This window comes from Mobula birostris, chromosome 10 (genome assembly GCF_030028105.1).
Source record: "Mobula birostris isolate sMobBir1 chromosome 10, sMobBir1.hap1, whole genome shotgun sequence".
Lineage (NCBI taxonomy): Eukaryota > Metazoa > Chordata > Chondrichthyes > Myliobatiformes > Myliobatidae > Mobula > Mobula birostris.
Genome location: NC_092379.1, coordinates 69,683,165 through 69,695,861, shown reverse-complemented (window position 1 = coordinate 69,695,861; position 12,697 = coordinate 69,683,165). Strand labels below are relative to the sequence as shown.

Below are 12,697 nucleotides of genomic sequence, written 5' to 3'. Positions count from 1 at the left end.
ACCAGAGCCAAGGTCAAAGCCAATACAACAGCACAACACCAGTTTGCATATTATCCAACCGACTGAACACAGGCGCATTGAAAGGCAAAACCGAATTAGCAGGCAGGATGAGTCAAATAGTTTTAAGTGTGTATATTTAAGTACTAAGAGCATTCTGGGTAAGGGTGATAAACTTGAGCATAGATCAGTACATTACTGGAACTTGGTTGAGAGAGGGGTAGGAATGGGTGAGCAATATCCTAGGTTTTAGAAGTTTGAGAAAAGATAGAGGAGGAGGTAAAGCAAGAGGTGGGGTGAGGGAAATCAGGGACAATATCGCAGCTGCACTCAGGGGAGACATAATAGAAGGGTCAGACACATTAATTTGGGCGGAACTCAGGAACAGGGTGCAAACACACTGATGGGATTGTACTACAGGCCTAGATAACCTAGATATATGTGAGATGTCACACCTCAACAGGGCAATCACACTGATGGGATTGTACTACAGACCCAGATATATGTGAGATGTCGCACCTTGATAGGGTAAATGCAAGGAGGCAATACACTGTTAAGAGCAAGATCATTAACAGAGTTCCTGAGCACAGAGACTTTGGGATCCTAGTTCACATCTCCTTGAAAGTGGCTACACAGGTTAGTAAGGCTTTTGGAATGCTCGCTTTTATTAATTGAGGCAATGAGTTCAGAAGTCAAGAGGTTATGTTGTGGCTTTATAAAACTTTGGTCAGGTCACATCAGGAGTATTGCATACAGTACTGGTCATCCCACGGCAGGAAAGATGTTGAGGCTTTGGAGAGGATGCAGAACAGGCTTTCCAGGATGATGTCTGCTTTAGAGAGCGTACACTATGCTATCATGAGAGGCTGGATAAACTTGGGTTGTTTTCTATGGAATGGTGGAGCCTAAGGGGGGAATCTGATCGATGTTTATAAGATTATGAGAGGCAGAGATACAGGGAATATCTGTTTCTCAGATTAAGATGTCTAATACCAGAAGGCATGCATTGATGGTGAGAGGGGTCAGTTCAAGTGGATATGAGGGGTAGGTTCTTAACTCAGAGAGTGGTGGGTGCATGGTATCGTGGTTGAGGCAAATACACTCCAGGCATTTAAGACATATTTAGATGGACACATGAATGTGAGGAAGATGGAGGGATGTGGATATTGTGTAGGTGGGAAGGATTAGTGTTTGGGAGTTTTTGGTTTGCTTTTTAGCTGTGTTTGCATGACATTGTGGGCTGATTGACCTGTTCCTGTGCTAAGTTCCATGTTGACTGTGAGCGTCCAGTCGCGCTCTTTCTGTGTTTTATGAAATCAATTCTCAGTGCTCTCTTCTGAACTATCTCCTTGCCCCCCCAATAACCCCAGTGCCCCACCCGCTGCATTCCTGTTGCTTCACCAATGACCATGTTCCCTAAAATTCAGGAAAACCTTATCATTGGAAGCAAAATGGTATTAATTGGCTTTGCAGTTGATGCATACAAATCCCCAGGGCCAGATGTGATGTAGTCCAGGTCATGGTAGGACACAAGACTACAAGGTTTCTGACAGAGATTTGTTCTTTTTAATTGGATAACAGCAAATATACTATCCTCCTTGGATAAAGTATTGATTACAGGCCTGTGAGTCAGTGAAAGACTTTTAACAAGTTCCCCTTGAGCACTAGTCAAAAATGTTAGAGCCTATAGGATCCTGGACAAGTTGGTACATTAGATCCGTAGACAGTGCCTGGCCACCTGAGTTCCTCCAGCAGATGTTGCTTTACATTTCCAACATCTGCAGAATTTTGTGCATTTACACTAGATCCAAAAAAAGACTTGGTAATAACAATCAGTTGTTGATGGAGTGTTGGTTTTGTGACTAACGTTCACCGAAAACTCTCCGCATGGATAAGATTGTGCTAGACCTGTTAAAAGTCTACAATGCTCTGCTTTTAGCAAATAATATGTCAGAATCTACAAGGAAGATCATCATTACCCTCATCTACAAGCAGAAGTGGGAGAGAGAGGATATTTGAAACTGTTTTCATTATCATTATTAAATGTAGTTTGCAAGATCCTTTGCAACCTTGTCACCATTTGGATCAATTTTATTTTTTGACAAGGTGGTCAATTTCAACATCACAGGAAAGGACATACCAGACTAAACTGGAAGCAGCTGACTGCAGATAGCTCTACACCTAAGCAAATCGTGACATTCAAAAGCATTGAGAGAAAAGTAACATTGCAGTTGCAGAGGTTAATTCAACAGGTTAACAGGAAAGAGCTATTACTTGTCTTTGTAAACATAATGGTGGACAAGTCACATTGGCCTGATGCAATGCTGTACAGGCTCTGTTGGGACTATTGTGTTCTGATAGATTTTTAAGTCTTTACTGCACCACAGGAGAAGTGCCAGCCGACAGGAGGTGAATAAATCACTTATCAGCTACCTTTTTAAGCCACTGCAGTCCTTGAAGTGTGGGTATAGCCACATGCTGTGAGGGAGTTCCAGTATATTGACCCAGTCCAGAAACAGGTGTATGTTTCTTTGACTTCGAAGTCCAACAAGGACCATTTCACAATTACCTCAACCATCTGTTACTTCAATTACCTCAACCTTCTGTTACCATCAACCACCAGCACGCTTGTTTATGCTTTTTCAATTTATCTGTCCGTCCATTTCACAGGATGGTTATCCTCAGATCACCTTATTAACTTGTTAAACTTTCCTCGAAGTTTGCATAGATTTGGCATGCTACCAAAAGCTTTGACAAACTCCTATAGATGCCCAGTGGAGGGAATCCTAACTGGTTGCGTCATTGCTCGGTGTGGAAAAGTCGACAGAAAGAGGTGGAAACAGCCCTGTCCATCACATGCCAAATCCTTGCCACCATTGAGCACATTTACATGGTGCACTGCCACAGGAAGCAGCATCCATCACCAAGGACACCACAATCCAGACTCTTCTCTCCTCTCACAACTACCCTCAGGCAGGAGGTACAGGAGCCATAGGTCCCACACAATCAGGTTCAGAAACGGTTATTACCCTAAAGCCACCAGGTTCCAGAAATGGCATGGATAACTTCACTCACCACAACTCTGAACTGATTGTGTGACCTACGGTCTCACTGTCAAGGACCCTACACTTAAACTCATGGTATTATTTTGTATTTACACAAATCGTTTCCTTTTGCACATTGCTTGTTTGGCCACCTTTGTGTATGTAGAGTATGTTTCCATAAATTCAACTGTATTTCTTTATTTTCCTGTAAATGTCTGCAAAAACTTATCTCAGTATTTGATACCAAGTTTTACTTTGACTTTGTTGTGCCTTCTGGAACAGTGAGCTCGTTCACAGGACTGTGAAATTGTCGCCGCTCTGTTCTTAGATTGATTTGGACCAGGAGTCGATACCTGACCACCCGAGCCTGGGCTTCCTGTTGTGTAGTTCCCAGCATTTCTCTCTCTGGAGCAGAGTGTCCATCTGTAGCCTGTTGGCACGCTTGACATCTCTTTCATTGTTTGCAGAGTTTACAGAGGGGTCTGTGAGGGGTCCAGTGAACGTGAAACTAAACTTCCACATCACGAAAAGAAAATTGCCCGAAAATGAAAAGAAAATCAAGATGGAATGTTTCCGCGCATTGGGATTGGTGCAAAATTCAGAGAAGCCGGAAGTTTTGCACTCAGTACGGGGAACTTTTGCGGAACAGGACGAAACAAGTAAGTAGACAAGTTAACGTTCGTGCTTCCATTCGCTTTCTCAGTCCGTCTGATTATTCTGAGCGCTGAATGAGACAACACGACCTTGTCACCACAAGACTCTCGAATACCAGGTAAAAGTAAATCAACTCAAACCTCGGGGTTCACGGCCGAGCCGAGAAGCCTTCTGCTTTTCTAAGGGCGCGCTAGCCTCGGAGCTGATGCGCATATCCGTGAGAGAGAGTCCGACATTTTATGAGCGCTAACATTTTAAACATTTATTTCATAGGTAAGCTGGGGGGAAGTTTGAACGGCATTAGATACCGGGAATCGTTGCCCCATGACGGAGACCTCTGAATTCAAAGGGCACAGTTGAAGGGTAACATGTACAAAATGCTGTTACGCACACAATGCTGTTGATCCCAGAAACGTTGACTGTACTTTTTCTATATAGGCTGCCTGGCCTGCTGAGTTCCTCCAGCATTTTGTTGTTCGGTTTTCCAGCATCTGCAGGTCTTATATTGTTTGAGTTTTAAGAGTAAGATGTTTAGAGGCGATCGGAGGAAAACTAATCCTCTAGAGCAGCCTTTCTCAATCATTTTGCATACATCCCACCTTCCGGAAGTTCCGGGAGTCTCCCGCATATTGCCTGTAAATAATTTTCACGTCTCAGGGAACCTCTGCCTAAAAAAAACATTCTATCTACAGCTCACAGTACCTTTACATTCTCACTAAATTGTAGATATAGTAATCCAAAAATAATTGCCAATGCTCTTTTGAGTAGAGAATTTTTAGCCAACATTTCTTAGGGAACAAAAACAGATAGTTAAGTTTAGCTTGCCTTTCTAGAAATTAATCTTTCTTTCCCTTGCATAAATTTTAAAAACTCATGAGGCAAACGTAATAAATTTCTGTTAAATAACTGGCTGAAGCCAAAATGGGATTTAATTTTTCTGAAGGTAAACTCAGTAGATTAAATAAAGATTGTAAGTTGATTTTAGTTAATGCTATTTACACGACCATGAATAGTAAAGTTACTAAAAACCATAAGCCAAAGCAATGCGAATAAAAATATAGCCAAAGACACAATTTTATACAAGATTTTAAAAAAAACATTTTCTTACTAAGAGATGTGATCAGGCTCAACTATAGGCTTAGCAAGTAAAACCTGTGCTTGTAGTTTGCCACAGACCAGGCACAATGGAATCGGACAACTTGGATCACTAGTCCATGTAAAACCTCATTGATAAGTAGCTTTCACTGTAAAGAAGGGCTTTTTTTTGTATCTGTTGTTGCGCTTCGGTGGTGAAATGCTTCAGAGGATTGTAATTCTTCATCATTAACCTTATCAGAATTGTCTGTAGGCCTAGGCCTAGAATCTTCCCCTTCCATCTCACACCTCCTCTTCAAAAATCATCACATTCGACTGTCAGACATGTCTGTAAAATTCTTTCTTGAGAATGAAAAATTCCCTCCAATTTTCTACAACGGTAGAGTTCGCTCTCATAAGTCAGTCGGTGGCGCATAAGGAGATGTTGGGGGAGGTAATTCGGGAGGGAGAGGCTGACATCACAGCCCAGGTTGGGCAAGTTCGTTCAATACTCAGAAAAAGCACTTCACGCTCCTGAACAGCCTACAGTTCTCTCCTCCGAGCAATACAGTGCTCACCAATTAGCAGCCTACCGTCCTCCCTTCCATGCCATATGGTGCTCACCAATTATCAGCCTACCGTCCTCCCCTCCATGCAATAGGGTGCACACCAATTGTCAACGGCCTCCCCTATCTCCTGTTACAAACTGAGAATGAACACGTTCCTACTGCGCACTGCCATACTGGGCTGAGAGACCGCTAACAATATTCCTAACGAGGCTGCTCGGTCTCCCCCCACCACTGTGAGTGCTAGAGTCATGCGAAGTTCCAAAAACGATTTTTTTTAAAATCATGATCTCTGGCGGAATCGCTCGTAACCTCTCACGGAATCCTTTGTTGAGAAACCGTGCTCGAGACAAAAGAATGGTTGGAATGGGGAACGCACTACCTGAGAGGTGTTGGAGACAGAGATTCTCAGAACATTTAAAATTTCTGTCTTAAGGAGGACCTTCGAAAAGATGATAATACCATAAGGTATAGGAGTCAAATTAGGCCATTTCATCATGATCCAATTTTCAACTCAGCCTCAATCTTCTGCCTTCTCCACATATCCCTTCATGTTCTGAGCAATCAAGAATCTATCGACCTCTGCCTTAAATATGCATAAAGATTTGGCCTCCACAGCTGCCCATGGTAACGAATTCCACAGATTCATCACTCTCTGGCTAAAGAAATTACTCCTCATCTCCATTCCAAAAGGACGCCCCTCTACCCAAAGGCTGTGTCCTCTGGTCTTAGACTCTCCTACCACATCCACTCTATCACTGATCAATAGGTTTCAATGAGGTCACCCCTCATTCTTCTAAATTCCAGTGAATACAGGCCCAAAACTATGAAATGCTCTCCATATGACAAGCCATTCAATCCTGGAATCATTTTTGTGAACCTCCTTTGAACCCCCTCCACTTTCGGCACATCCTTTCTAAGATAAGGGGCCCAAAACAGCTCATAGTACTTTCAGTGAGGCCTCACCAGTGCTTTATAAAGTCTCAACATTACATCCTTGCTTTTATAAAAGTCCTCTTCAAATGAATTCTTACATTGCATTTGCCTTCCTCACCACAGACTCAACCTGCAAATTAATCTTTAGGGAATCCTGTATTTTCTCTCCATTTAGAAAATAGTTAACCCTTTCATTTCTTCTACCAAAATGCATGACCATACACTTCCTGACACTGTATTCCATCTGCCATTTCTTTGCCCATTCTCCTAAACTGTCCAAGATTTGCAATTTTCCAGCCTTCCAGAGCCATTCCAGAATCTACTGATTCTTGAAAGATTAGTGCTATTGCCTCCACAATCTCTTCAGACACCTGTTTCAGAACTCTGGGTTGTACACCATCTGTTCCAGGTGACTTACCTAACTTCAGACTTTTCAGTTTTCCAAGAACCTTCTTGCTGATAATGGTAACTTCTAACACTTTATGACCCCAACACCTGGAACTTCCACCATTCTGCTAGTTTTCTCCATAGTGAAGACTGATGCAGAATACTTATTCAGTTCATCCGCCATTACCTTGTCCCCCATTACTACCTCTCCAGTATCATTTTCCAGTGGTCTCATATCCACTGTCACCTCACTTCTACACTTTATGTATCTGAAAAATCTTTTGAATTCCTCTTTAATATTATTAGCTAGCTTACTTACTTTACTCCATCTTTACCTTCTTAATAACTTTTTTAGTTGCCTTCTTTGGGTTTCTAAAAGCTTCCCAATCCTCTAACTTCCCACCAATAATGGCTCTACTATATGGCCTCTTTTTCACTTTTCTGTTTGCATTGACTTCTCTTGTTAGCCATGGTTGTGTCATCTTCCCTTTACAATATTTCTTCCTCTTTGGGATGTAAAACATTCTGTGCCTTCCAAATTCCTTTTAGAAATTGCATGCATTTCTGCTTTACCGTCATCCCTACCAGTATTCTTTTCCAAGAACTAGAACTAGGGGACACAACCTCAAGATTTGGGGGAGTAGATTTAGGATGGAGATGAGGAGGAACTGCTTTTCCTAGAGAGTGGTGAACCTGTGGAATTCTCTGTCCAATGAAGCAGTGGTGGCTACCTCAGTAAATATACGTAGGACAAGGTTGGATAGATTTTTGCAGAGTAGAGGAATTAAGGCATATGGGGCAAAGGCAAGCAGGTGGAGATGAGTCCATGGCCAGATTGGCCATGATCTTATAGATTAGCAGAGCAGGCTCGATGGGCCAAATGACCTACTCCTGCTCCTATTTCTTATGTTCAATCAATTTTAGCGAGCTCCTCTCTCATGCCCCTGTAATTCTCTTTACCTCACTGCAATACTGATGCATCTGACTCTAGCTTCTCCTCAAATTTCAGGTTGATTTCAATCATATTATAATCACTTGCTCCTGAGGGTTTTTTTTACCTAAGGTCTCTTAATCAATTCTGGGTCATTGCATAACACCCAATCCAGAATAGCTGATCTTCTGGTCTCGGCCTGAAATGTCGACTGTACCTCTTCCTAGAGATGCTGCCTGGCCTGCTGCGTTCACCAGCAACTTTGATGTGTGTTGCTTGAAATTCCAGCATCTGCAGAATTCCTGTTGTTAGCTGATCAACTAGCGGGCTCAACCACGAGCTGCTCTAAAAAGCCATCTCGTAGGCACTCTAGAAATCCACCCTCCTGGAATCCAGCACCAATCTGACTTTCCCAATCCACCTGCATATTGAAGTCCTCCATCACTACTGTAACATTGCCCTTTTGCCATGCATTTTCTGTCTTCCATTGCAATGTGTCGGTCACATCCTTGGTACAGTTTTGAGGTCTGTATACAACTCCCATCAGGGTCCTTTTACCTTTGCATTTCCTTGGCTCTGTCCACAATGATTCAACACCTTCTGACCCTATGTCACCTCTTTCTAATGATTTGATTTCATTTTTTACCAACAGAGCACGCCAGATCCTCTGCCTTCCTGTCTGTTCTTCCGATACGATGTGTATCCTTGGACATTAAACTCTCAGCTATAATCTTCTTCCAGCCACGATTCCATGATATCTACGGCATCATACCTGCCAATCTGCAACTGTGCTGTAAGTTCATTTACCTTATTCTGTATACTGTGCACATTCAAATATAACACCTTCAATCCTGTATTCACCCTTTTTGATATTGTCCACCTTTTATGTTGCAACTCATCCTGTTGACTGCAATTTTGCCCTGTCAACAGCCTCTCCTCACTACACATTGCCTCTGTTTGTAAACCAGCAACCTCATCTTCAGCATTATTATCTGCCTTTCCTATGATACTTCTTGCATTGAAATATAGGCAGCTCAGGACGCTAGTTGCACCATGCTCAGCCTTTTGATTCCTAACTTTGTCTGAGGTCTTACTAACATCTGTCTCCACAACTTCTCCTCTAACTGTTCAGACACTCTGGTTCCCATCCCACTGCAACTCTAGTTTAAACCCCACTGTGCAGCATTGACAAACCTTCCCGCTAGGATGTTAGTCCCCCTCCAGTTCGGGCAAACCATCCCTTCTGTACAGGACCCACCTTCCCTGGAAGAAAGCCCAATGATCCAAAAATCTTATGCTCTCCCTCCTACACCAGCTCCTTAGCCACATATTAAACTGTATAATCTTCCTAGTTCTGGCACCACTAGCACCTGGCATGGGTAGCAATCCTGAGATCACAACCTTAGAGGTCCTGTCTTTTAACTTAGCACCTAACTCCCTGAACTCCCTATGCAGAACCTCGTCACTTGTCCTACCCATGACATTGGTACCTACATGGAGAACGACTTTTGGCTGTTCACCCTCACACTTAAGAATGCTGAGGACTCGATCCAAGATATCCCAGACCCTGGCACCTGGGTGGCAACATACCAACTGGGAATTTCTTTCTCGCCCACAGAACTTACTGTCCATTCTCCTAACTAATGAATCTCCTATCACCACATCAAGCCTTTTCTCCCCCCTTCCCTCCTGAGACTCAGTGCCAGAGACTCTCCCACTGCGACTTTCCTCTGTCAGGTCACCCCGCCCCCACCGAGAGTATCCAAAGTGATATACCTGTTGTTGAGGAGAATGGGCATAGGGGTACTCTGCACTGGCTCCTTAACCCCTTTTCCCTACTTGACTGTCACCCAGTTTCCTGCGTCCTGCACCATGAGTGTAACTACCTCTCTGTATGTCCTATCTATCACCCATTCAGCCTCCTGAATGATCCGGAATTCATCCAGTTCCAGCTCCAACTCCTTAGTGCAGTTTGTTGGAAGCTGTAGCTGGATGCATTTCTTGCAGTTGTAGTCATCATGGACACTAAATGTCTCTCTTCCTTCTCACATCCTGCAAAAGGAACATTCCACTATCCTGCCTATCATCCCTACAGTCCTAGCTGAACAGATATAAAGAAGAGAACAAAAAAACTTGAGGTTTTTTTCCCTTAGCTTTCTCTGACTGAAGCCTCAAGATCACGGCCCTATGTCCACTCAGACGACGGCCACTGTGCTTGTCCCTGCTTTCCTTCAATTTGCTCTTACTAATCAATCCCAAATGCCAACGCACTTTGTCACTGTCAGTGTGTATTCTGACCACGTGCTGGTAAAGGGGATTATTCTAGATGAGTACTTGATAACTGGAACGGACATGGTGGACTGTACAATATTTCTCTACAACTAAACACATGGAAGAAAACCCCTGGCTTCAGAGCTGATCATTACAATAGTCGTATATAGTAACTTATTCATACTTTGATAGTAACTTCATTTTGAAGTTTGAACTTTGAACACAGCCAGTTACAGCTCTTGCTGAAAGGTTCCTCTTACAGTTGTCAATCAAGTGAAGCAGGAAAGAAGCAGAGATTTTCTTCTTGTTAATTTCTGGGATACAGATACAGTGGGTTCCTGTTAATTGGGCCATCAGTAATCAGATCAGCCACCTATTTGGGACAAGGCCTCTTAGTTGGGGAAGGAGACTGTTGTTGAACAGGTTAACTAGCTTTAGGCGCACACACTTATGTGGCTGTTAAGACACTACACCGTGGTTAGACTACACAGTTTTTAAATAGCATCAGTGTGAGTGTGTTTGTGTTCAAAAGCAGTGATTTTTGTCACTGACAGTTGTTGAGAAATAAGCAGGAAGACAATTCGGAACTGTTCTGATGACTGTGGTTTCAAGCATTCAGGCTTGGAGATGCCAGAAACATTCAGGAGTGAAAATAAAACTATTTCACTACTTCAACAAGTTAGGAACTACAAATAATTTGAAAGTATCAGCAATCATCTTGAGTGTTAAATTGAAAATGAAGACTTGGAAGGTACAATCGTTGATAACATTGCATTATCTGTACAGGGTGTCTGCAATGATTTCTTTCAGTGCGTACACTGAACGAATTCCCCTGTCGATAACTATTTGGAACTAATATACAGTTTTATAGTTGTTACGTACCCCGTAACTGGGTTGCCAAACCAGCAGAAATGGATCATTCAGTTGGAGTCTGGATTACTAGAACTAAGTTGTATTAAAGAAACAAGCAACACAGTAATCGAAAGGATAATAAATGCAACAGTTCAGCAATGATAAACACACATGTACACAGAATTAAGATAACAGCATCAATCAAGCTCTATCGTTGTCTAGGGGTAAATGACCAATTTCAAAGTGACACAAAGTTCAGTCCAATTTAGTTCAGTTCGCAGTAATCGTTGCCATGGCGATGGACAACGTGGGGGGAGGGAGAGAGAGAACGAGAACGACTGATCATTCAGAACGGCTTCCACTCACAGACCGGCGATATTGCTCACAAGCAGCTTTCGGGCGGGTCCTTGGTGATGTCACCTGAGGACACCGACTGTGACCCCTCCTCCAGATGCGGTCGATCCTCTGCAGTGAACCCGGCACCCAAGCGAGGGTGGACACACACCGGGTGGTTCCCACTGATCATACCCTTCCACCCTGTGCGTTTATGGCCCGGTACTTCCCACCGACTTGTGAGAGGCGCACCGCTTCCAGGGTCTCGTTACCTCGGGTGTCGTGTGTGTGTCCTGCCTTAGCAAACCTGTCGCTTTTTATCCCCCTGCTGGGGTATCGCCTGTCCATCACGTCAAACAGTTCAGGGTTCAAAGGGGGGAGCCGTTCTAGACAGCTCTCTCTCCCGTCCCTTCATTACACATCTCCAGATCGCCTGTCCATCACTTCAAACAGTTCAGGGTTCAAAGGGGGAGCCGCTCTAGACAATACCCAGACTGATGGCTCCTTCATTAACATCTCCAAATGCTACTTCATTGTGTTCCTTATCTCTCCCTCTCCTGAAGACAGGTGGCAGACCAACTGCTGATGCCACTGGTGCTAGCCCAGGCCAGCAAACATCTTAATTTATGTGTATTCTCGTCACACTTCCCCCCTTTAAGGATTTTTACCGGGGTAAAAATTACAAACATGAGTACATTATTTGATACACACAAATATACATCTTTATCAGCTATTTGGCTAATACAGAGAATTTGAAGTTGTCAGCACCTTGACAGACAGTCAGTAATCACATTTTCCGTCCCTTTTATATGTGTTATTAATAATCCTTTAGACCAGGCTCCAACTCAGCAAACTTCATAGTGGCCAAAAACACTGATGAATTGCGATCAATGTAACCTCTCATTGGGTTTCGTCCCGGACCACAATAACAAGGGTCGTCCCATTCCGACTCAGTTTTCTCTCGCAAGGGCTTAGTAGGAGGGGGAGGGGTAGTGACCGCAGAGTTATTGCAGAACTTCCTACAGTACCCCACCTTCTCCAAGAGCCTTCTGAGGGCCCTCTTGTCTGTCGGGGTTGGGAGGTCAGCGATAGCCTGCACTATAGCTCGCATCACTGCCAGCTGCCCCTGTGTCACCACAATTCCCAGGTAAATGACCTTCGCGTGGCCGAACTCATTTTTTTCAAGGTTCACTATCAAGCTGGCTTCAGACAGCCGTATTAAATTGCCAATACACACCTCTGTGTTCGTCAGCCCTTTAGTCACTGAATTACTCATTATATATGGATGTTGTTTGCTAGGCTGCCTATTGTAACAGACACCCCCCAACGTTCCAGTTCTTTGCATCGCCTCGGGACAATCAAACACACGGGTGCGAGTCGTTTAATTACTTCTTCTAAAGAGCCGCTTTGTTCGGGGATTAAGGGAGAGACCTTATCAGTAGACCTGGCCAAAACAATAGCCTTCTCCCATCTGATCGATCCCATACTAATCTTTTCAAAATGTTTTTTTTCTCTTATCAGGGGGCCCCTAGCTTCATTGATTTCCACACTAACACCGACTAGGTTTGTTAGCATATCAAAAGCCTGTGACCGTCTCAGTTCGCGTCGGTCATGATCAATAACATCCTTCCCCCTGGGCAGCTGGTAAACCT

General features: G+C 43.5%; 1 protein-coding gene across 5 annotated transcripts in view; it reads left to right on the top strand.

Moving 5' to 3' along the window:
* Positions 1-570: 570 nt before the first annotated feature.
* The window catches only part of LOC140204100 (interferon-inducible GTPase 5-like), a 628,716-nt gene continuing 616,589 nt past the window's right edge, over positions 571-12,697 (top strand). For 2 of the 5 annotated variants that reach the window (XM_072270445.1, XM_072270444.1), the window contains exons 1-3: positions 590-633; positions 3,509-3,813; positions 8,242-8,382. The gene's annotated coding sequence lies outside the window, so the exon portion shown is untranslated. Of the gene's footprint in view, positions 634-3,508; positions 3,814-8,241; positions 8,383-12,697 lie in introns of all 5 variants that reach the window. The other 3 variants (XR_011887530.1, XM_072270441.1, XM_072270440.1) reach the window with 3 other exon arrangements.